Source organism: Glossina fuscipes, unplaced genomic scaffold (assembly GCF_014805625.2).
Source record: "Glossina fuscipes isolate IAEA_lab_2018 unplaced genomic scaffold, Yale_Gfus_2 43, whole genome shotgun sequence".
Taxonomy (NCBI): Eukaryota; Metazoa; Arthropoda; class Insecta; order Diptera; family Glossinidae; genus Glossina; species Glossina fuscipes.
Genome location: NW_023998427.1, coordinates 1,956,993 through 1,982,513, shown reverse-complemented (window position 1 = coordinate 1,982,513; position 25,521 = coordinate 1,956,993). Strand labels below are relative to the sequence as shown.

Below are 25,521 nucleotides of genomic sequence, written 5' to 3'. Positions count from 1 at the left end.
TTCTACGAGTAGAGAGTAAAAGTATAGGAAGTGCTTTTAGCTTTATCTAAGCTTGAAATGATGGCATAGAGAACACAAGTCAGATATGTTATGTGGTAAAATCATGCCTGCATATGTTATATTATTTCATAAAAAATTATTATAAATAGTTTGGGAGACGAAAACATACGCTTAATAATTTGTTTTTTTTTTTTTTTTTTTTGTTTTTACTCTATTAGTATGATTTTCAAGTATGCACGTATGTATATATATGCATATATACGTTTTGCGGACCGTATACGAAACTCTAGAGAAGAGAAATAAGAATTTATTGCATTACCTTATTGCTAAATCGAGTGTGAAGTAAAACACAGTACACAGAACAACTCTGTGATCGATATAGTCACCCTCACCATCTTATGATGAGTTAGTTCTTTTCCTGTTTAACCCAAAATGTAACATAAACTCACTATTCACTCAATGATGATGCATTGCAAATCGCATTAAAACGTAACGCGTTTCTACAATTCTTGGCATACTTTAGTTTACTTGCTATGTCTGTTCGTGAATTTTATCGCTCTATATAAAAGGAATTATATATATATATATATATATATATATATATATATATATGAGAGTGAATGAGCTGGAATGAGCTAAAAAGAGCTGGTCTGTAATTCTCTGTCAGTATGTATGTGTATGACTTGCATTAACTGTTTCATTTTTCCACTTGAATTGTGCGTTTTATTAGTTGCCCAAATTACAACTTCATTACTGACTTTAAATGTAATAAATTTTGAGGCAGAAAAGTGTATTTGAAACACTTGCTCTTTAAATGTATTAAAACCGATTAAGCACGCAGTCCACTGTAGACAACACCGTAATGATTGGTTCATGTTAGAGGTGAGTATCGCATTTGTTTTCTTTTTATTTTATACCCACAACCACCGAAGGATGCAGATATATATATATATATATATATATATATATATATGCGTTTTGTTGAAATGTTTGCAATATGTAGAAAGAAGCTTCAAAGCCCCCATAGAGTATATAGCACATACACAAACACACACGCCTATATATATATATATATATATATAGGTATTTGTTTTTTGATCAGTAACAGATTCTATATTCATCTATGTATGCGATTGAAGTGAATATTTTCTCAATCGCAAAATTTGTGAGAGCAGTTTCTAATTTGGCAAAAACGTGGGAATTGCTTGCATATAGATTGATATTGAAAATGGGTAATGTCGGTAAAGGGTATAATATAATGTAAGAAAACCTGTCGATGTTTTGCCCTTTAGTAAAAACCGCAGCAGTTACAACAATTATAATAAGAAAGAAAAGTATATTCGGCCGCGACCAAATTTTCTATACCCATCGCCGTTATCCGTCGTGTACCGTTGTGACGACCCGGATATTTCATTTAGGATTGACAAACTTGGCTCGCCGCATCCTACTCTCCAAGCCGTTTTGCTTGATTATACGGCTAATAAGAAACGAATCCTCCACGTTGTGGGCTTCACAGTATTTGTTGTAGAATTAACACATTTTTACACAGATAATATACCTTCATGTGAGCGATGTGCAGAATAATTTCCAACCTTTTATCTTGTTTACGTTAAGAGTGATAAGCAGAAAAGAATTAACAAAATTTATTAAAAAATAAATATTTGATCACTTGTAACTTTGTGCAGGCGTGGCCGAATTTTACCGGTATAATCCATAGAAGAATATAGAGTTAGTCTCAGGTTATGTTGTACCGAGGTCGATTTATCCCATTTTCAATACCGACCCGTGCGCAAGAGCTTCTAATGTTTCTGCCCAATTCGAAGCCGATAGCTTCATTTTTGCGATCAGGAGAACGTTTATCATAGACATTACATGGACAGACAGAGAAACGGACGGATAGACGGACATACTTCAAAGGGTTCTAAATTTGATGCCAATCAAATTTTATAGGGTTTTTTAGGGTTCCGCCTGGATGTTGCAAACGTGTCGACAAAATGGATATACCCTCATCCTACGGTGATGGTTATAAAAATTGTTACTTATATGCTACGGGTGATACTAAAGCGGCTGCGTACAAAAATAGAAAAATCATCCACACAAAAATTCGGCAATAATTGACTATAATTTTCTTACTCGTTTCCTTTTCTGCGGCGATAACAAACAAACAGTTACCTCATAAATGAAGTGACATATAAGTTAAATGAAGAATTACATTAAATTTTTATAAATCATTGAATTCACATGACTACTAAGTATGCCTGTTGCTAATGGTTTTTTTTTTGTTAATTTTTGCGAATGAACAGTGACGGGAGTTCATCATTTTAAAACTGTGTATAGGGATATAAACCCAATTTTTTCCGCCAAATTATTCACCCAATTATCTTTCAAAATTTAAGGGCAATCTATTGCTTAGTGCATTTAAGACTCCTTTTTCCTTGAACTATTTCGTTGACAAGGGCTCGGTTTCGAACCAACTTTCGTTCGGCGAATTGCCGAAAGTGTTGCAGAAGACATAGATGGCATTTCGTGTATGTTAAAAACACCAAAAAAAAAAAAAAAAAAACACTGAAAGTAGTTAATAGACAGGTACGTAGTAGTTGGCTTTTAACTAAGGTTTGAAATATCGATAAAATCAAAGAACTGGTGTTAGAAAGTTGGCTCAAGAGGTGAACATATTGTTCAACAGTTAGCTGATAACATTTTCGTTGATGTTTTGCGCATCACAGCAATGTAAGATTATGTGTAGCATTTAATCAAAAATTTTTAATCAAAAATTCAATTAATGCCGACGAATAGGTTGCAATACTCATTTAACAAAGCTCGACCTATTCGACCGAGACTTAGTCATAATAGTAGAATTTTCAATAAAGTAATAGCTTAGCGTTGAAGAAATTGAATCTTATGAGCTGACTAGATTAAGCGTTAGCCTCAGGGTGATAAGATACATTTTGATTGAGCATATACCATCCAAAAAGTGCATAAGATATTCATTTTATTTAATTCATTGCCTATCGTTGAGTATTGGTTTTCTTATCGCTTAGGCCGAATATGAATTTGGTGCAGAAAGCCCGACTAATCTTCTTATCGGACAAGACGTCATTGATCGAAAGCAGTGTTAATCAGAGGAAGAAGTGTCTGAGAAATAGAGAGGTGGATAAAACATTTCAGTTGAATGCTGCTTACTTTTCGCGAGCATGTTCTACCCTATGACAGCAGAGATCATTATATTGAAAACTTCTTACATAATGACTTAACATATATCGCCCATATGACGTGTTAATGTCACCAATTGTTGCTGGTTACGTTCCCTAATAATCATTTCTTTTGATTGAAATGAATCATAATACATCACACATCATGGGGCCGTTAAGAGTATTCAGCTTGTCGGTGTTAATGGTTCATCTAATCTGCGTCATAGTTCATCGTATTTAGCGATTCAGTAGCAGGTAAAGCAAAGTTCCCAACGAACGACTTTTGGACACAGGGTTCGAGCTTTCGGTGCATTGCGAGGTAACCTTGAGAAGTCAGAGTTCTTTTCAAAAACCTTACAGAATGTGTTACGATCATTCGCGGTAAACAACAAAAATTCATTCAATATACCAACATTCAAGAATTTCAAAGAATTCAGTACGCAAACGTGGTTATGGATTCCGATGAAAAATTCCCAATCCAAGAGTTTATTAGGCAAAGGAAAGTGCAGATTTTTTTTCTTTTTCTAGTAGAAACGGAAAAGAGAATTCTCGGTTGATGTAGATTACCCACGAAGATTGATTGCAGGGCCAAATCACTTGAAGAAGAAGAAGAAAGCGCTATGAATTGGACGCAATCAATTATAATACTTGCTTGCATATATTTTGATCATTTATTCATTTGAAAAAAGTATTTAGTGAGTAATATGGGTGCGGCCGAACTCCTCATTCGAACTGCAATAATGTCTCCTTGGCCATTCTTGCAACGCTTCTCGGCGAGCATTGTTCTGCATGAGGGTGACGTGGGATTGTTGCAGCGGGCCAACTTTTTATCGCTATAATACGTCACAGAAAATTCTTCCCTTTTTGCTTGGCAAGCAATTTAACAGCGATGTTGAAACGATTCGAAATAGCATTTTCAGTCGATTCGTATGGTAGCCGTTTCCCCCATTTTTTGATTTTCACCATCGCATGTCAGCTTCCAGTAAATTCGGTTGATTCATAAACTACTAATCTATTCGAATGTTCATTGAGAGATTGAGCTGAGTTTTCGTCCAATAAGTCTTGCAGTTCAGCGACTTTGAATTTTTTGGTCCCTCTGACCGTTCTTCGATGTAATGGTGTAGCATCACCATAAGCTTCTAAAAGTGTTTGGTGGGCTTCGGTAGGAGATTTTCTCAAATCAAACAACAAAAGTAATGAATATCGAGAAAGCAATTTCGAACGCTCCACGCGATTACCGTCGCCATATGCCGAATAACTAAATAATGGTAAATGGAAAACTGTTATGGTATGCAGAGAAGGGTCAAAACCATTGTGTACATTGATACTTTACGTTACTTTATCATTTTCGTTAACAGATGTCGTTGATCAAGACACATGCAAGCACTTAACCACAGTATTCTTCAATTCTAGAAGGTTTAGAAACTCTGACACGTCAGTCGAATCGAAGCGAAGATAAAAGAAGTCATAGGAAAAGCAAAAAAAAAAAAATTGTAATGAAAGCAAGAACAACATCAACAGAAGAAATATATTCATAAGAAACGAAAGAAATTACCATCATAAGTGTCAAGATCAGTAAAAAGACTTTTGCATGAGACTTTAGATTGGAAACTGAACTTTGGATTGGAAAGTGAACTAACTGTCCATTAAAAGATAAAATACTTTTAATAGGTGTGATGATCTGAAAGGTACTGGTACAGGTTTCATGAGATATGAACAGAAAATATCTATCAAGGTCATCAATAAGTTCAGTATAAAAATATGATTTCGATTAAGAAGCGGTTTGCCAACAATTAACGAAACCTAACCCACAACCAATGTAGTCGGAGTACGCATCATTTATCCCACTAAATGCATATATTCGTGATTAATGTAAGATGCGAAACATTCATTTGATTGTAAGTATTTGCTTGGTCGGTCGCGTATTCTAGGAAAGCTTGACAATTGCAAAAATTGAAATATTTGAAACTTTTCGCTTACGTTTTAAGTTGATTGGACCGGATTAACAACAGATTGATTTTGATAATGTGCCCACAAACACTTCTATAAATCGGAGAACGGCTCAAGTAGACTCTGGAGGTGTATCCTTTTTAACGTTCACTATCTTGCCATTACTATTATTATAATATGTGCTTGTACTTGTAGAACCCCGTTATTACTTTGTACCTACCAACCATATTACAATCTTCCGCTTATGAAGCTTCACCAAAATTTTTCAAACAAATATTTTTTAAAATTTTGATATTCATCTAATATTTACAAACCATAATAGGTAAAACGCAGACAGAAGCCTTCTGAAAATTCGTTGCAAAACCGATACCAATCCCTGCGCATTCACGGCTCAAATTCTGCAAATCTCCAATAAAAGAGCAACTTATGAAAAGTCGTGTGAAGCCTGAATTTAATTTTTTTCTACCTCCTGCCCCCCCCCCCCCCCTCCGCTTTTAAAGCGCTTCTCTGCAAGCCTTTGACTTTCAACATGAGCGAACCATAAGCCATGCGCACAGAATGAATTGTTTCAAGGCATACATAACCAATTTATTGGGACGTTCTGGCAAGCAGCGAATATCTTATGAATCTACCTAAAAAGTAATAGAACATTAAAAGGCCAAATTTCGATAAAATAGCGGATTCTGAAGGATCCTTTATAAACTTATAAGCTCTGGTTTATTTTTATCATTTAATTTTCCTAAGGAATGATAAAATTTTTATTATTTTTTTTTTTTTTTGAATTCATGAGCCCCTCAATATATGCTGAATATCTTCATTGATCGACATTTACATAGCTATTTAGTCGTACGTAGACAAATTTTATTGAAAGCGAAATGTTTGCATGGCCAGGGTTTAAAAACAACAAAATATTGATTCTTCATTTTATATATTTTATATAGATTCGTTTAACTGGCCTGAATCATTCCAAGGCGAACGAAAATAATTTATATTTAGAAAATCATTTAAGGCTATCGTTTCTTGTTGCAATGTTTGTACGAAAACAAAGTGTCCGCAAGTTGAATTAGTCCAGAAATGACCCGTGAGGGGAATTCGAATATTAGCCGGATGACCGTTTGTGAAGTATTGTGAATTTATGAGTGAATCATTTCATTTATGTAATATCTTTATAGATGTTTTATGTAAATACAAAGTCACTTAACTCGGTAGTAGAAAGTTGTAAATGTTTGATAAATTCTTAATAATATAGTTTTCGTAACTAAATTATATATATATATATATATATATATATATGTAAAGCATATAAGCATTTATATAATCGATACCTACGTGGAGCGAAATATGCCAAAAGAAATCACAATCCTGACAGCAATAACAAATAATATTATACATATATACATACATACATACATATATATAGGTAAATAGATGTACATCTAAATATGTAAAGGCTTCGATATAATCCAAAAATTCACAACAATATATCAGGCGAAAAGTTAGAATTGAAAGAAAAAGACGATTTCTGCTATTTACGAATGTAAGTACGTACATATGTACGTACGTAAGTACATACGTACGTACGTCTCTTGCTCTCTATGAAATCGATACTCAACATAGACTGAACACAAACACACACATACGCGCACACACATAGAGCAAAAGATTTCGTTTCAATAGATATGCCCTAGCATTGGATCAACGAACGTGTGTAGCTAAGTACAGAAGTACACACTAGAACAAGAGCAGCAACAACAGCAACCCTAAAATGGATAAATTGGCAAAAAGTATTTCAAAGCATTCAAACATGCGATTGTTTTGATTGGCATTAAGTAACAATGTTGTCTGTTTGGCGGGAAGCTATCATAGCAAGAAAAACGAACGACATATAAGAGACCAAAGAAGTAGAAAAAAAAAAAAACAAAAAGAACAAGAAAGCCGTATTAGTTATTAAATTGGTCGAATTTGGAATACTCTTCGTAACCTTTTGTAGCGTATGTAACTACCTTTTAATACAGATATTAACCGGAATCGCAAAGTTCTACGCAATTATTTCTCCCAAGCCTATGTTTGCATTTTTCTTTTCCTCGTTAACAATGCATAGTGAAAGTTTATCAATTTATGTCTAGCATATCGCCACAGAAATTTTTTCTCTTTTTTATAGATATGAAGATGTGAACGAGGCAGGTAGTGATATACTCCTGCAATAATTTCGCAGTTGTTCAATATTGCAATCGAACTCAATGCCACACACATAATATTTATGAAAATGTTGGGCGTTGTTTTTTTTATATATTATATCGGTTTGTTTTTCTCTCTCTTTCCGTTTGCCTCTTAAATATTTAGAAAAACAAATGTTCTAACGCCTCAGGTTTTGTTTAAATTTAATGCAAACACCATTCTTTCAGTGGCTAAGCACGGAAAAGAAAAACAACGATTTTTCACATTTGAACGCGTTTGTGGGTAAACGAGATGAGATTTTGAAAAGGATTACCTGAAATTGATATTTGTTATGATGAGCATATACATGCACATATTTACATAAACATATATATATATATATATTGTGATTTTTATATCAACCACCACAATTTGCGGATATATTTATTTTATTGAAACATTTGCACCAACCAGAAGGTGATTTCACAGTCTCTCCAAAGTATATATATAATATGTATTTAGGCATATTCTTGGTCATAAGCATGTCTGTTTGTCCGTCTGTCATGAAGTTTGTGTGTATATGAAGAAATCATAATAATTAGGATATCGGCTCCAAATGGGGTAAGAATATTGCAAACTCCCGCACACAAGGTTCATATTTAGAATGGGCCAAATCGATTGCAGGACATGTCCACAGAGAAGAAAATCTAAGTTGTTTGCTTATTGTTCTTAAAAAGATAATAGACATAACGGTAAATATATAGACCTAGGCGTTCCTACAGTATACGTATAAAAATAGAGAAAATGGGCCACTTTCACTCAATATCGGAAAGTATCGAGATGACATTTTTTTTCTTTTTTTTGTTAAATTTTTGTCAAGGTAATGGAGGCGAGTGGAAAAGATTCGGTTACAGCTGAATATAATTGTCTTCTGTGTTTCTATCCAGCTTAGTTTCATAGGTCCGTTGTTTTCTCACTACGTACGTATGTGCAAGTAACTATTGATGCTAATATTTATGTGAAAAATGGGCGCATGACCGTGTGTGCGTGTGTTTTTGTGTAACACTGTTTTTATTTAATATTGATATTTATCTTTCATATCAAGTAGTTTGTTGTACAAATAAAAAATCTTATTATTATAGCATAGAAAAAAGAAAAAGTACATGTATTGTATAAGCGTGTTTATGTGTATGTAATATCTCCTACAAACAAAGTAGTATGTCAAAAGATCAATGTTTTGCGATATTTGAAATCCGTTAAAATGGGAAAATTTATTAAACAGCTTCAAAGATATCAAAATGGTTTTGTATATGCTAACGCACATATATCTAACTGTGAATGCTTGTACATGCATCCCTCGCCTGTACAGTTATTCATATATTCGAATGATAGAAGTTTTGAAAATAATACATGATAAATATTCAAATTATTTACAGCCTGTCAATGAAAAACCGGGAATCGATAAGAGCTTACAATTGCTTATATTTTTACTACTAAAACTAACACTAAAATTTATATTCGACGCTCCGAAGAGACATTTGCCAATAATTAGTAGAGCCGTTAAGCAATAATCGAAGTGAATCTGAGATCATTCTAAGAATAGTCTTCAAAAACCATCGGAGTTAATGTAAGGTTGGAGCATGAAGAAAATCTGACATGTAAGATGCTCAACTGACGAGTTTTACTTTTGCTCCTATAGCGAATTGAGTTCTTGGGCCGCAAACATTGCAAAAAATCGCTCTCTTCACGTCGCCTATCCTTCTGTCATATTTTTAATCTACATATTTGGCGCTTAATCAAAAAAGCAGTCATTGCTGCATGTGAGAACCATACGTGTGTGGTTAATTATCAGAATTTATATGAGTTGAAGAAACACAGTGGCATTAGTCAAGTTTTTTCACTATAAACACCGAAACGAAAGAGAAGAAAACTAAGTTTTCGACGAAACAAGATAAGCTGCCTCGCATTTCCAATTGCCCAATAATAAGCGAAACATCCCTAATATATGCATCAGACATGATCGTTTTCCGCAAGTTTAAAAGACACCTCTTTTGTAGTGTTGTTGGGATTTTCCCATGTTCTCATTATTTACATGAAGTCACAGATTTACCAGAAAGAAGAGAAAAGTTTTTAATCCCTTTGGTTCCTCTTCTTATACAAGCTGGGCCACTTAAATGTTCGTCTCGTTCACGACATCGAACACGAACAGAATCGCCGGCCATTTCCAGCAACTTCAGATTGCAATGCTTCCTTAGAAGCAACGAGCTTTGGACCTATTCGCATTGCCTGTTACTTTTATGAAGCGAGGAAATGAATCGAAATGTTTTCATTGAAATAATCGTTTCCACGATGAGATTTTTTTCTTTTTAAAGAAAATCATCTGGCTAGATTACGCTTATATACATCTTAACGACTCCGGCAATAAGCAAATTTATCGTTTGTTATCGTTTATCCGTGCAATTGACAGTTGAATTGAACGCGACTTATTTCTTTGAAATCGAGAAGGCGTGAATCTCGTCATATTGTGAGTGAAGAGAGTTAGTTGCAGATCGATTGCAGAAGGAGTTGATTGCCTATAGTGTAAATCACTTGGTTTTGTTTCTAAAGAGACATCAGACTGCGTGCTACAAAGCACGTGTATTATGTGTATTACGTGTAAAAAGTTTGTTGAGTAGAGCGAATGCGGCAGCGAGAGTGGGATTTAATATGTTTGGTCTACTTTTTGTGTAGGTTCCGCAATTTCCGCTTTATCATATATCCGTAATACAGCCTACATACGGCCACGAGCAAATGGCGAAGGAAATCGCTGCAAAATTTACGTGTAACAAATTTGAAACATAAAAAATTTTCGATTAAATGGTTCGCGACACTTTCGCATGTAATACGTTGACCAAAAAGAAAGACCAATCAATACTCAAGCTAAATTGCGCGGGTATATCAATTATCACAAATTTTTTTTCCCAAATGGGTGATAGCACTGTGATAGACACCTGAGTCGAACTTCACGTCGTAATCATCGTTAGTGTTTCAGTTGGGCTTAATTTTGCACGATACAAACAGTATTTTTTTCGAGCCCAGAAGATGCATTAAGTTTTGTTTGCGAAATGAAATAAGTTGAGACTTGGATCTACGCTTCGGTGATTGCTTAATCATTTTTTCAGTTGAAAAAGGCATTTATTGACAAAAATTATACAATATATGTTGTGACGAACCAAAGTCGCCTCTCTCGTTTTGGCCTCACAAGTTCTTCGTCTCTAAGGGGGAGTGCTAGAGTAAGTTAGGCTAAGAGAGTTAGGATTAAGTAGAGAGAAATCAGAAGAAGTTGAGAATAATTACCTTAAGCCGAAGTCTAGTAAGTTTGTCAGTACTAGAGTAAGTTAGGCTAAGAGAGTTAGGACTAAGTAAAGAGAAATTAGAGTAAAGAGAAATCACAAGAAGTTGAGAATAATTAGTTTAAGCCGAAGTTTAGCCAGGTTAGTCAGTGCTAGAGTAAGTTAGAGAAGGTGAGTGTGGACGTTTTACTCTGGTTGGTGTGGTTAAAATGATGGTGGTGCTAGGTCTTTAGATTAAGAAAGCTGAACTTATCTTTAAGATAGAAAAAGGTAAATTGTAAATGTCAATTAAAAAATACTCGGAATTTTTCAAGAGAAACAATATTTTAACTGAATACAAAAACTCTTATATAAATCCGAATTGAGAAAAGAAAGCCATGAAGTCGGTACAAAAGCAATTTCTTATGAACAAAAAACCTGGAATCGCTGAGCTACCCCACCAACAGATTTTTGGACAAAAATAGTTCTCACAATGTTAATCGAATTATTTTCCATCACTTTCCACAACTTTTCCCAATCTTGCTGACAACATGAGTATTACGGATCGAAAGAACGATATTGGTTTCGCAGCGACTCAATCATTGACCCACCTTCGCACTTTTGCAAATTAAGCTGGGCGTGGCAGGACTTCCTGGCTGAGGTGCAATAGTGTATCCTTGACAATACTCGCGATAAGTGGTCAAAATAGCATTTTCACTCAATTCGTATGATGGCCACTTTAGACTGGTCTCTCCGGCAATAGTACACCGCTCAATTTGTTCAATCGATGCCGGTAGTCATTTGCAGTAACAGTTTCGTTTGGTTGTAGCAGCTCGTAATATGCCATACGATGCTGATTCCACCATATGCACAGCAAAATGTTACGGCCATGAATATTGCAGTTCGGAGTCGATGTGGATGGCTCGATCACCGAAGGCTAAAAGCTATATGCATTTTGTCAAAACGTTTGCAACGTCCAGAAGGAAGCTTCAGAGACCCCATAAAGTACATATATATTTTTGATCAGTATCAGCGGTCTCGACCGAATATAATTTTCTGGCTTGCTGTCTTGCTAGGGATTGTCGTAATTGACAGACTTTTCATCACCAGTCTTCTAAAAAACGCTTCTTTTCTTTACCTGGCCAGCAATGAAACTAATGAATGTCGAAAATGCAATTTCAAGATTAGCGTCTGTATGCGCTAAATATCTCAATAATAGTAACTTGAAGACCGTTATTTTAGGTAGAGAAAGGTTAAAAAGCATCGAATTTAACCGTCATGTGCACTAGTACTTCGCGTTACTTTCTCATTTTTACTTGTAGTCCCTGATCAAAATTAATGCTAGAACCTAATAATAGCAGTTAAAAGTTAAGATAACATATCGCGATGTATATCAAAATGTTTATTACCACTTGCCAACTACGATTCATGCTTTGAACAAGTTTCTGCTCTCCTCTCTTCTTCGGTATGAAATTAGAATTACAGAGCTGCTATGATACCTATGCAAACTACAACATTGACACGTATCTGCCCTGTCTCCATAAACGTAAAGTAAGAATTTCAAAATTTCTTTCTAAATTTTGTCCATCGGTTTTCCTAGGGCGATTGGCAGTTTTTGCTGGCCGTTCTAAAAATGTTCTTTTTTCCTTTCCTAAATCCTTTACAAATCATTTACAAATTTTGCTTTAAAACGCATAACACGTTTACCTCTTATCGTGAGTGGGGAGTCGATTCTTGCCTCGATATTTGCCTTTCAATGGTTAAGAATCAGAACTTATTATTATTATTATTATTATTATTAGTATTATAATAAATTTAGCCATAGAATAAATTCTAAGACTAAAGTCTTAAAGCACTAGCATCTAAGGCTTTCGGCTTTTATTAAGAACTCTACCGCACTTGAGATTTGAACCCACGACCATTGAGTTGCTAGTCGAGACTCTTGCCTACTCGTCCACTGATGCGGATCAGAACATAACTTTTTCCAACTTTATGCTTATACTAAGGTCTGGTATTTGTTATGGAAAAGTACTTCAGACTATTAGTTTTAGTAGTGTTTTGGATACGCTTTACTCTGTATGCGTATATGCGTCTGGTTTTTAAACCTTCTAATACAGACGCGAGCTGTCATCTGTTTTAATTGTGTTAACTTTGGTCTCATCGCGCACACACGCATTATTTGAGAAACATGGATCCTGTGCGCGTATATTTAATTTTAGAAGATTAAGTTTGTTCCCGCGTTTTTGTCCAAAAAGCTAGGCATTATTTAAATGATCCTTTATTTTGAAAAATCATTTTTCGAACGCTCCTTAAAACGTGATATTCCGTAAATATTGCAGACGCACTTTTTTTTTCTTACTTATACAAGTTAAGAATCATTATCGTTCTTTTAGGAGGGCACTAATAGAAGTTGCCTCACGCCTAAGGAATTTTTACACCTTGGAGATTATTTTGCTTTAGCTACTCAAACATGTTTTATTATTTTTATATAGTCGAAAGTAAGTTTTTTTTTATATTCTCTCTACTTTTTTTATAATTATCGTCATATATATGAATCTATGTGTTTATTCGCAAGGTGAAGTGTGCTATTTATGTGGCCGCGGATGCATATTACCATAATATTATGTATATATATGTATAGTCAATAGCTACACTAGGTAACTTGTGTACTTGTGCGGTATAAAAGAGCATCTGTGCGTTTAATGTTCTTGTGTGTTGTCCACACTTTATTAAAGCGAAGATTAACACGCGAATGCCGATTTGAAAGACTTGCATGTAACCCCATGCTTACGTATAATCCATATATATATACAAATAAACTATACGACGTACGTATGTGTAATGTGTGTGTGACATGAACTTGAAAGAAATGTGAAATGCACAGTGATAGATATAGACACGGTTGGGAACCCAACATGTGGTAATGTCATTTATATTGCACATTTATACGTATGTACCTATCTATATATATATATATATATATATATATATATGCGCTCATCTATATAATGTATGTTATATATATGTTTTGTCATGGTATCCACAACACGTTTGGCGGAAGCCACTGACAGTTTTCGGTAAATGAGTGTTTAGTCTTCACTATTATGTATGTATAAAAGCACGCAGACAAATATGTTATTCACCGTAAATGTATATTTGTTGGGTGCATACAAAGATTAAAGCATGTTATTGCGTATCACACTTTCAAACAGTCTCTCGAAGAAGGAGCAAATCAAATTTCTAAATAAATAAGTTGGAAATTTTACAAATTTCATTAAATCAGTTCTTAGAGCTTTTTAAAGGGAAATCAATTGACGTTGCCTAAAGATAATCACAAATCTTCATCATTTTGTTTTCCCTAAAATTTGGCGTAGATAAAGTCTTAGAGGAAAGACGCGATAGGTAAAAAAATCATTTCACTTTTCGAGCTCCTGTTCTAAGGTATGCATATACTCAAGTACTTTTTCCTTCTCTGCTTTTGGAAGTCTTTCGTGCAAAAACGCCTTATTAGTTATAATTGTACCAACTCAACAAAAAGAAAAAAATCATGTTCACATTAACTGTCGAGGCGTAAGTATAGGTATAATGATTATATTCCCCTTCATTATTGAACGTAGTATTTATCGGCGTTAGTGTAGAGGCGAACACGAGAATAAGTTTTATGATAATTGTTAAAACTGCGAGCAGGCAATAAGACTTTAATGACGATAGGTCTGTTTTCTTATACTTACACACATTTTCATACTTTCCACGATTTCAATAAAAGCATAAAAACCAACCATTAGAAAATGAGCCTATATATATATATATATATATATATATATATATAACTTACCCATTCGTAAATAAAGAAGAGTATTATTTTTTACTTTACGCTACGCTGCTGGGCTACGCTATTATGGTATGGTGTGATACTAATATTTATCAAGCGATTATTCAAGGGAACAACTAATCTATCCATCTATCATATGATGCGATATCATTTAGTTTGGCTTACAGGCAAATGTGGTTACGTGTGTGGACTATTGAGGGTATTTAAGTTTGCATGGATGCATTTAACACCTAGAACGACTTCACGTAGACCCGTCTTTCATTATGTCAATTGATTTAATTTTTTTTTCCGAATAAATTTTAAGTTGGTAATCCATCTTTCTAGCTAATGCATATCCAGATCTTTTTGACTCCCGCTTATAGGTCACAACTTTCGAAATTTTACTTTACACTGACATGCTTGCTGGCAAGCAACTCCATTCCATATAAGATAGTTTTCATATGATTAAAATTGCGCATATTTATCAAATGCTTAAACGTACGTCATAATGGACGAAACTTAACGATATATACATATGTATATATAGTTTAAGCGGTGACACCACAGTAATGCAATAGCGTAAAAAAATGGGGCTTTTCGACAAATACGTTAGGAATTCAAAGAAAGATCCGGGTAACCCTATTCAACGAGATCATTAGGCGCATCTCTAAGCATGAATAAAAAAAATTACTTTTAAAAAACATTAAAAAGCACAAATCGCGAGCCACTGTTCTCAATTTAAGCATCTCTGAGGCATGCGTGTTGGTCAAAATTTGAATTAATGAGAAAAAAAAGAACAGAAAATCATTTAAGGTACATTCCCACGTCTAAAGAGGAGGAGTTTTTGGAAACATCGATTTTTGTATGATTGGCAAACCCTTTACATAATTTATACATGAGTTTTATGCAAATACTTTCAATGGCATAACTTAAGAAAACGATATATAAAAAAAACAAAAAAAAAAAAGTCCATAAAAATAGCAGAACAAGGTTTCGATCCTCGGACCTCTGGGTTATGGGCCCAGCACGCTTCCACTGCGCCACTCTGCTTGATAGACAACGGGTATTAAAGCCTTTAACTGATGCGAAAATCACTGTACACAGGTTTAATGAATTTTCTAGCTTTAGAAGGACAATTAATCTCATCAATTTCTTTGGATGAAAGTAAAAGTAGCAGAATAATCATATTCGGGGTAATTATACGGCGTATAATTATATATTCAAGAAAAGAAATTTGTTTTGGAATAATATTAAAAAATGTTAACATCTTAGCCCTTCTCGGAAGACATCTTCAATTCAAGGTTCTTTGCGGTATGCAGTGTAGCGGGACCATGCTTAAATTAAAAAAAAAAAAACAAAGAAAAGAAAATCATTTAATCTCATAATTGCGCAAGACTTTTAAGAAATATTGATTTTTGTGTGGTTCATAAATTTTCAAAAAGAAAAAGTGAAGAAAGGGCTTTTTTGTATTAGATGCTTGAAAAAATTTTGGCCTAGAATAGGGAAATACCAGTTTTCCATTTAACATTCTTGCGATATTCAGCGTATGCCGACGCTAATCGCATGCAGCGCACAAAATTGTATTTTCGACATTCATTACTTTTGTTATTTGATTTGAAGAAATATGCCGCCGCAGCCCACCAAATATGTTCAGAAGAAGCTTATGATGGTACTAATCCAACATATCCCGATTGTCGGTTCTGATTTCAACGGCTTAAAAGTGATAATTTTTATGTCAATGTCAAAGAACGGTCTGAAGAACCAAAGCAATTCGAAGAAAATAAATTGCAAGTCGTGTTTGATGAAAAAACCAGCTCAAACTCGCAAAAAACATTCGGACACCTTAGCAGTTGACAAATCAACTCATTTTAGACGTTCACATTCGGCGGGCAAAACCCAAAAGGAGGGGAAACGGCTACCATATGGGTTAACTGAGAATGCCATTCCCAATCGTTTCAATAATACGGTTTCATTGCTAGCCAAGCAAAAAAAGAAGAAATTTCTTCTGGTTCTTTCAGCTATGCAACGAATCTATTTCAATAGTTTATGATCTAAAAAGACAAAGCTTCAAATAGCTTAAGCAATTATACATACAAAATGTAAAATCATCATTTTCTATTTTCTGTGGAGAAGAAAGCAGCCCTATAGGATTGGGGGCGAATTTTAAATGTATGGTATTTCGCACGTATGCTACCATCAATATGCTTTATCTCTTTGATCATTGAGAGGGTTGAGCCAATATCCGCTATAGGCTGAATAAGCTTATTTTCAGCTTTTATGGCGAATTTTAACATCCATGTTTAAACTAGACCGCGGATCTGAGACCTCAGTTAGTTGCCTATTAACGACTAACGACTTCAACTTAGCAGCATTCTGAATATATATATATATATGCTCTGATAGAAATTATTTGCCTCTTTATATTTTTAAACGGCTGTCCGAAATCCCCATATGATATATCAAATCGACATCTACTACAGATCGAATCGATGCGATGCATCTTTTAAACTTTTAAAGGGAATTTTTGAAAGGGATTGTAAAATCAATACAATACTAAATATGTAATCACTAATTGATTAACTTTACATTTCAAGCCTAATGGCTTTGAAAATCGCCATAAAGAATGACAAACGGTCAGCTGGACTGACTAACTTGACTAACTAATAATTTCGTTCAGATATATTGAACACGAACCCTACTACCTACCCATTAGTTACAAAATTTTCAAATCATATATAATAACTTTGGGTTGCGTAACTCCAATAAGATAATTTGCTAATCAGTCCACTGTATATTCAAGCAGCCTGGTTTGATTTTAGCTAGCAGCTAGTTGGTTCCGAGACTTAAGTCGATCATATGCTTAATCACAAAAGTTACCGACTTACTTAGCGAAAAAACAAAAAGCTGGTAATACCGTACAAAACTTACTGAACAATCAGTTCAATCTCATATTTAATGCCAAATATAATACAAAATCCTATAATTGCTTTATTGAATAAAACAGAACGACACTGTGTTCTTTAAATTATTCGCGGTATAATGCCGATGTGTGTACGTTTAGTTTTTAGATTGGTAAGACTGTTGTGACCACCTGACATAAATTGTGAGACATGTGCGTTTTGGGTTAGTGATAGAACGTTTTTTTTTTTTTTTTTTTTTTTTAAACAATAATCTTATTGTCAGCAACTCACCGTTGGCACGATATTCACTAGATATTTAAGCTGTTTTCGTGGCGTAAGCATAAATCGCAGTTTATACACATCGATATTATAGCGCGGGTATTTAAAAAAAAAAAAAAAAAAAAACAGTCCAGTTCCTTTTTGTCTACGGTAGTATTGAAATTTATAGAGAGTGTTACGAAGAGTTTTCTTACGGTAACTGTAACAGTAAGTATACTATAGTAACAGTATACTATAGTGACAAATTTTAAGTCGATTGGCAACGATAAGTCCACGAGCGATGTGACCAAGTGTTTGTCTCGTATAAGGAAAAGACAACTACCGTCTACAGTTTTTTTATTTTTATTTTGTTATTTTCTCTATCTTTCATAATTCCATCTTAAGCAGATGCAGTTCTGTTGGTTGTTTCGTAAGCAATGTTTTGAAATACCTAAACATACTTTTTGCTTACTTTGTACCCATCACCTAAGAATGAGAGGTATATTCATTTTGTCAAAAAATTTGCAACGCCCACAAGAAAACTTCGGCGACCCCAAAAAGTATATATGTTCCTGATCAGCATCAGATTCGAAATCGATTTAAGCACTTCCGTCTATCCATCCGTTTGTCTGCCCGCCCGTGTATTGTCTGTTGTAAACATTCCCTTGGCCGCAAAAATGAAGCTGTCCGCTTCAAATTTGGCAGAAACATTGCCAATTTTTGTACGCTGAAAACTGAGAACACCTTTCTTTCTCAAAAGGTATAAAAAATTGCTTTTTTTAGCCTTGACTTATAAGCTATAGCAGAAAAACGTACAAAAATTTGAGTGCATATTCTATGGGCGATGCTATAGTACCTATACAAATGAGAAACAAATTGACCATGCCTTCGCAGTGTGTGTGTATAACGTGTCAAAATTTTATTATTTTTTTCCAATACCTTTATAAGGCGCACCAAGAGGCTTCAAAAACCCCATAAAGTGTATAAATTTTTGGCCAGTTTCAAATTTGGAACGCACTTAAACGTGCCCGACTATTTGTCTGTCCATCTGTCCGTCTGCTCAATTGTGTAGTGTATGTGGCAAACATTTTTCCCGTTAGCGAAAGCGAACATATTATCAACAAATTCACAACCGAATTTATAGAAGATGAAAATTTAGTTCTTTAACTTTTTCTGTCTTTTTTACGATAACGGTGAAGGTTATAATAGAAGCGGTGACGACCGAATATAATTTTCTTATTTTGGTTTTTTTTCGTTTTACAATTAACGCGTGGGTAGGTCATGCACTAAACGATAAAAGTACGTATACGTACGCACCCAGATATATGTCTATAGAGATGCATTTCTGTACTGAGATACTGTCTTCTATATGAGTACATTTAAACGTATTCATCATATGAATAAATCTTATTATACAACGATTAGAAAACCCGGCTTAAAGACACAACGACAAATTCTATTATATTTACACGTGTATGTGTTTGAATGCATGTGCATGTTCGTAAGCGTATATATATATATATATATATATATGGTGAATATGGGGAATGATCTTTTATGGTAATGCTTCTATTATTGTCAATTCTCGAACGCTACATGTTATGTATAAATAAAGTCAACGAAAGGTCTATTTTTTCGAGATGCGAGATCACTCAGTAATTCGTCATCTGTATCTCGTTGAAAATGTCACTTGCATCCTATAGCGTAGTAGACGAATAGAAATAGAATAGGGGGAAAGAGAGAGAGAGAAGGGGATTATGAAGGAAAACAAAGAGTAAATGTGTATGCAAACAAGTACAAGAAAAGTACGAATGTGAATATGTAAGTTGACATGATCTACAAATCTATCGAACAATGTATAAGATTAGGAAATTGGTTTTACAAAGGGCAACCAACAATAGAAGCTAGGATTAAAAGATCAAAAATTTTGCTAAGACTTATTAGCATTTTTTGCCGGTAAAATCACTTTACCGCAATCAATTCATATCCTGTTATTGGTAGCATGGTCGCGTTAAACGGATCAAATATAGACGACATCTGTTTGCGTTTGTCTTCGCTTCGTAAAATCGAAACAAAAAAAGGCAAAGAAAAAAAAAAATATATATATATATATATATGCATATATACATACAGTTAATAATAACGATTAGCATCAGTACATTTTTGGTTAAGGATTTGCTAACTGAAAGTTAAATGTAGTCAAGTTTATTTCGTCGGCTTTTGCCCATTAAACTATGTATGTGTGTTTGTTCAAGAATCGATCATGCATTTATTCATTCCAGTGCTCATTTCGATTAACGATTTGCTTGCTAACCGAAGCTATAACGTATTCGTTTGGTTCGTTAAGTAAGAGACTGTTAAATCTGTTAACTACATTTGCATGCGTTCAATGTTCAACGTTTTGCTTGATCATGTGCTACATTACATACCAAAAACCAAACCAAAAGGAAAAGGAAAATGAAAAGAGAAAAACGTTATTCACCTACACCTGCATTAGGTTGCGGTGTGATTTCTTAACAAATATTTTTATTGCTTCATTCCTGGACCAAATCTTTTCAACATTAACTGCTTTTAACCGTTTAACAAAGCATTCTCGAAAACTTTTATTTTAATAGTCTCTCTCTCTTAAGTCTTTCAAGCGTTTAATGGCCACGAAACAAAGCCAATAAATTTTGAAACCCATTCAGGCCTAACTGAGGGATACACATAACATATATGCTTTCTCGTGTATTTGGTGTGTGTTCCGTATATTTATTTTTATTTTTATTTTTTTATGTTTTGCTTTTACACAATGTTGGTTTTAGATTTCGATAACAACTGGAACATCTATTAAACGTGTAGTAAAATAATGTTAAAAAAATTAAGTAAAATGCGGTAAACTAATAAAATTTTGCTATTAAAAAAAAAAAAAAAAAAAAAAAAAAAAATAATAATAATAATAATAATAATAATAATAATATAAAAACATTCACATATACACTTGACTTATTTTTGTGTTACCCATTTATAGACGGAAAGTATATCAAATTTGTTTTCTGATGCGTAACATTATGCCTATAAATCATCCCTATGAGGAAAATATGCAATCAGCTTGGCATCCTAAAACGAAACGGCCTTAAATTCTCATGCAACGCTTTTTTAAATAATACAATCATAACTTAAGAACAAAAATTGATACTAAAAAAATTTAAAACAAAGATACGGAAACATTTATTAAAGTTAAAGAGAGATAAATGGGAAAAATTTTTTAAATAAAATTTTCGTATAGATTATAAATAAATATTTAAAAATAGTAATTGCATTACTTGGAAATATCGCGTGAACAAGCTTATAACGTACAGTACGTACAGTATGTACAATATTTCCGCAACTGACTGTAGCTTAGAAAAAAAATATCCATTATTGAGAGCAGATAACAGATAGCAGATAGCATATAACCCGTATTACCTCATCTTAAATTGAATAACTGTAAATTTAGGTTTAAATTATTTTGACCGACTAAACCAATTCTTAAGCAAGCGATGGGACCGGATGGAACTGGCAGCTATAGCCGTTTTCGATGACTCGATTATGGTGATCTAAACTAACGGTATGTAAGGCATTTTTGCATCTTCAAGATCATTTAGCAAAGGTAACCGTACAGGCAGACAGATTAAAAGATCTTATAAAGATCACGGCGAGAATGAATGAGATTTCGCGATGATATAAAAAACAAAAGTAGTGAGAGAAGAGTTCACTTATTCAAGTTTCTTTCGTCAAAATATATATTATACGACGCTTGAGCAAAATTTGCAAATTATGAAATTTTTTCACAAAGATCGGTCGCGAAATCTTTCGCTATCTTGGCTATCGAAGATTTGAACACCTTGTAAGCCAAAAATCTAGATCGAAACACATTCATACAAATTGCAATGACATCATGTCAATTAGAAAGTAAATTTTAAGGAATGAAATGAAGAATGCGTTTACGGTTGTACCCGCGACAGTAAACAGTGATGACAATCTCTTTCTAATAAGTTGATTAGCTGCTTTTGACGACATGCTTTCAACGAGCGGTTTTGAGACGATGAACCACCAAACGAGAGGGTTAGAAAAGTGGGGTTCGTACGTGGTAGGTCGTCTTATTCGAAAACAAATGTTGCAAGTAAACGCGGCCTTCGATTTATTTATTTATTTTCTTTCACGCTAGAAACTATATTGATAAGTATTTAAAATTCGGCTTAAATCGAATGTAATTTTATCGCTTGTTTTCTCCCTTTTTCCATTATTTTAGTATTACAATACTACCTAAAAAACAGAGAGAAAAAAAAGAAAACAATTGCGGCGGATAAAGTAGAGTTTTATCTACATTTCTATGAACGCGTAGTACTTATGTATGTATAAACCTATATATGGAAAAATAATTTCAGTTTATTTGATTTTTTTTTTCTTTTTTTTGTTTTCTTTCAAAGTTGTGGGGATTTCCAGCGAAAATATATAAACAGCTTTAATTTGTGGGACGCAATAAAAGTAATCGCTTTTTAACAAAAAATTAAACTTAAATGAAATCTATTATAATAAACTGAAAAAAAAAAAAAAAAAAAAAAAATGCGGTTTAGTTAAACTACTGCATTGCAATATGATACTGAAAAACCTATTTCTTTAATGGGCGTTCACTTGAAAAAATCTATAAATACATGTACACCTACTATTTAATAGCGGGTTAGGCCTACATCTTAATAACAGTTAGTAGGTGAGGTTAAGAGAAACGGAAACTCTTATCAAATCCATTAACATATCGTCTATTAGTTTGTTGTGCTGCAGTTAAAATTGCATAAAAGTGATTTTATTTCTGTCAAGTAAATCAAAACGAAAAGCAACATCAATGTTAATACATATGGATCTGTCTCGCATGCGCTTCGGATACGGGAGATAGATGCGTATTAAGGTAACAAATTCTTAAACATTTGTATAAAATTTCATTTTATTACCTTAAAATGAAGAGAACAAAAAAAAAATTCAAAGCTGGAATTTATCATTAAATTGGCACTTTACACATAAGTGTAGTTACCGACTTAAGTTATAAAATATTAAAATTCCCGAATTCTTCATCAAAATAGTCTTACGTTCGTAAGAGTAACTTCTCCTTAGGTAAGTTATAAAAATCGTATTTATTATTGTATTCTTCTTCATCGGTAAAGTTAAACAATATCAGATAAGCTTATATGTGCTTGCAAAACTTATCTATACATGTATTTAGTTAGTTAGTTAGTACCTTACACACACACACACATATATATATATATATATAGAAGAGAATGTTTATGTTTACAAATCTCTTTACATTTTTACGACAATTATAGAACATGAACATAAAAATTTTTGTTGTGTTTTTTTTTCTTTCGTTAAGAAATTTGCTTAAGTTTTTCTTGTTTATGATGATTATATTGCTTTGACTTTAAAATAAACAAAAATTTTAATTTTTCTTGGATTCTTACAAATTGATGAAAATTTGAATATTGTTTTGAAATAATAGGAAGGCCAGAAAGTAAATTCAGCTTTTTATTTTGACGTAATTTTTTTTTTTTTTTTTTTTTTTTTAACGAAAATGAACAAAAATGCAATTTTAAGCTTGAGTAAGAGAATTTCCTAATAAAAATATCCGATCAACTTTATAGTATTGGGGGTAAATATGAAACCTTATGTGTTTTTCTTTTTTTTTTTATGATAGAAAAAGCATTTATTTCAAAAAAATTGGTAGCACTGTTCGCCTCTATATTGTTTAAAGGGGATCGTGCATGAAAAAATCAATTTTTTTGGATATTGGCATAATAAGCGAAGCATTGCCCAGACAAGTTCAAGACCATCGATTGAAACCAGTGTCAATTAAAATGAGTAATGTTTGATGAGTGCAGCGCGAAGGATAGCATATGCATTGAATGCATTGTCACGGCTAACGGTGCTTGATAAAGCTTTTCCATGTGTGGCCATAAGTCTAAAATGTTGCGATGTTATGAAATTTACATTTATTTGATTTTAGCAAAGTAAATGTAGAAAAATTTCAGCCTTCTAAAGAAAAACAGAGTTGAGTTCAACTTGCCGTCCACTGTGGGCTTCTGGCTAATCGCCCATTTTCGGAAAAAAATTAAAAATTGGTTTTCTGCTGACTACTCGTAAACTGTAGCAGCTAAATGTACAAAAATTTGAACGCATATTACAAGGACGATGTTATAGCTTCTTGTACAAAAAACAGACACGATTGACCTGGCCCACCCAATACCATAGCGGAAAATTTCGTGCTTTTCCTCTTTTTTAGTCTTTTTCAGGGTAAAGGTTATCGGTATGATTTTCTTACTTGCTATTAGTCATGCCTGCACAATATCGGCCTACTTGCTTGCTTGCTTTTAACTTCTAATCGTTTAAAATAAAACTATTGACCGACTTTTATTCGCTTCGGAATAATTATATCAGTTGGATGTCCATAATCTGATCTGACCAATGCGAATGCTGGTTTTTTAGGTCAAAAAGTGAATAAATTCCACCGTTATAATCGGACGAGGTCAATATTTAAATACCCTACACAACTTCATCTACCACAATTTTAAATTAAAAATTTAAAAATAGCTTTTAAAAAAAGTTTTATGATATGATAGCAACCCAAAAAAAAAAAAAAAAATAGGTCAATATGGTCCAATTTCGGAACACTAAGTACATATGTTAAGTCACGATTTTCGATTCACTTGTGTAATTGAATATCAAAAAGAATTCTTTGTGTACAGGGGCTTAGTTATTGTTAAAACGCTTATATGGAAATGGGTTCAAGCAATTGCATTATCTCTATTAAATTATCTTACGTCCATTCAATTTGGTTCGATCCGATTAATAGCGCTTGTGGTTGTCGCACAATATTTCATTAATATATATTACAAAAATTGCGATGAACAACTCGTGACGGGCTCTAGTCGGATGGAGGCACAGACATCAATTCAGAGTCGATCGCGTCTAATGCTGATGGGTCAGGAGCATCGGTGACGTTTGAGAAAACTTGTAATCATAGGTTCTTGATGGTATTGCCTGCGCTTTGCTTAGATCAACTTTCATTATCTCCCAGTTTTAAAATTTCAGCTGATCAATAATTAGGCCAAGTTCACGGGGATCAATTGGTACTTTGGAGTTTTAGCTTGATTTTTCCAATTTTGAGGGCAACAGAAATGCGAGCAGACAAAGCTTTATAATATTGTGCCTAGGTTTTGTTTGTTCGCAAATCACATGAGAAAGTAAGTCAATATTTATACTTAAAACGCAAAAAAAAAAAAAAAAATCAAAACAAAAAGGATAACGCTAGGAATGTTCATACGCTTACGACTTCCAATACAGGGATTTTTTTTTGTATAATATATAATTATAAAAAAAATAATAATAATAAAAACTACAATAACATAAAACAACAGCAGTATAAATGAAAATATGTACATAAATAATTTTTGAAAATATTTATTTTTCCATTCGACGTAAATGTTTATGTATAGGTTAGTATCTATATATCTACGTACATAGATATTTTGTGTATAAAATATGTAGTCGTATGTGCGGTCGTGAATCTCAGTGTGGTCGTAACAAATGAAGCACCAAAAGTAAAATCAAATGAAAAAAAAAAAAAAATATAAAAACTACATTTTTGTATATTGTTGCGGCTTCTCTTTTCGATTTTATATATTACAACATACATACATACATTTATTTATTATGTTTATAAACTGAAGATATAAAGCAGTCAACATATACAATAATAATAACAGAAGTAATCACAATAAACAAAAATGTGCGCACATAGCATATACACTATCATTGTTTTTGAGCACCAGAAATGGAAAAAAAGCAATCCTTTAATATTTCGCAAACAACAATACGAAGGCATTGTTGTATATATACATATATATATATATTATGTATATATATATATT

The 25,521-nt window shown here is 33.4% G+C and overlaps 1 protein-coding gene and 1 non-coding gene across 2 annotated transcripts in view; both read right to left on the bottom strand.

Moving 5' to 3' along the window:
- LOC119637204 (LIM/homeobox protein Lhx1) overlaps positions 1-25,521 on the bottom strand; it is a 135,774-nt gene that overhangs the window by 31,053 nt on the left and 79,200 nt on the right. The gene's annotated exons all lie outside the window — the stretch shown is intronic.
- Positions 15,399-15,470, bottom strand: Trnam-cau. Its single transcript has one exon. It is a non-coding gene; the product is annotated as a tRNA-Met (tRNA).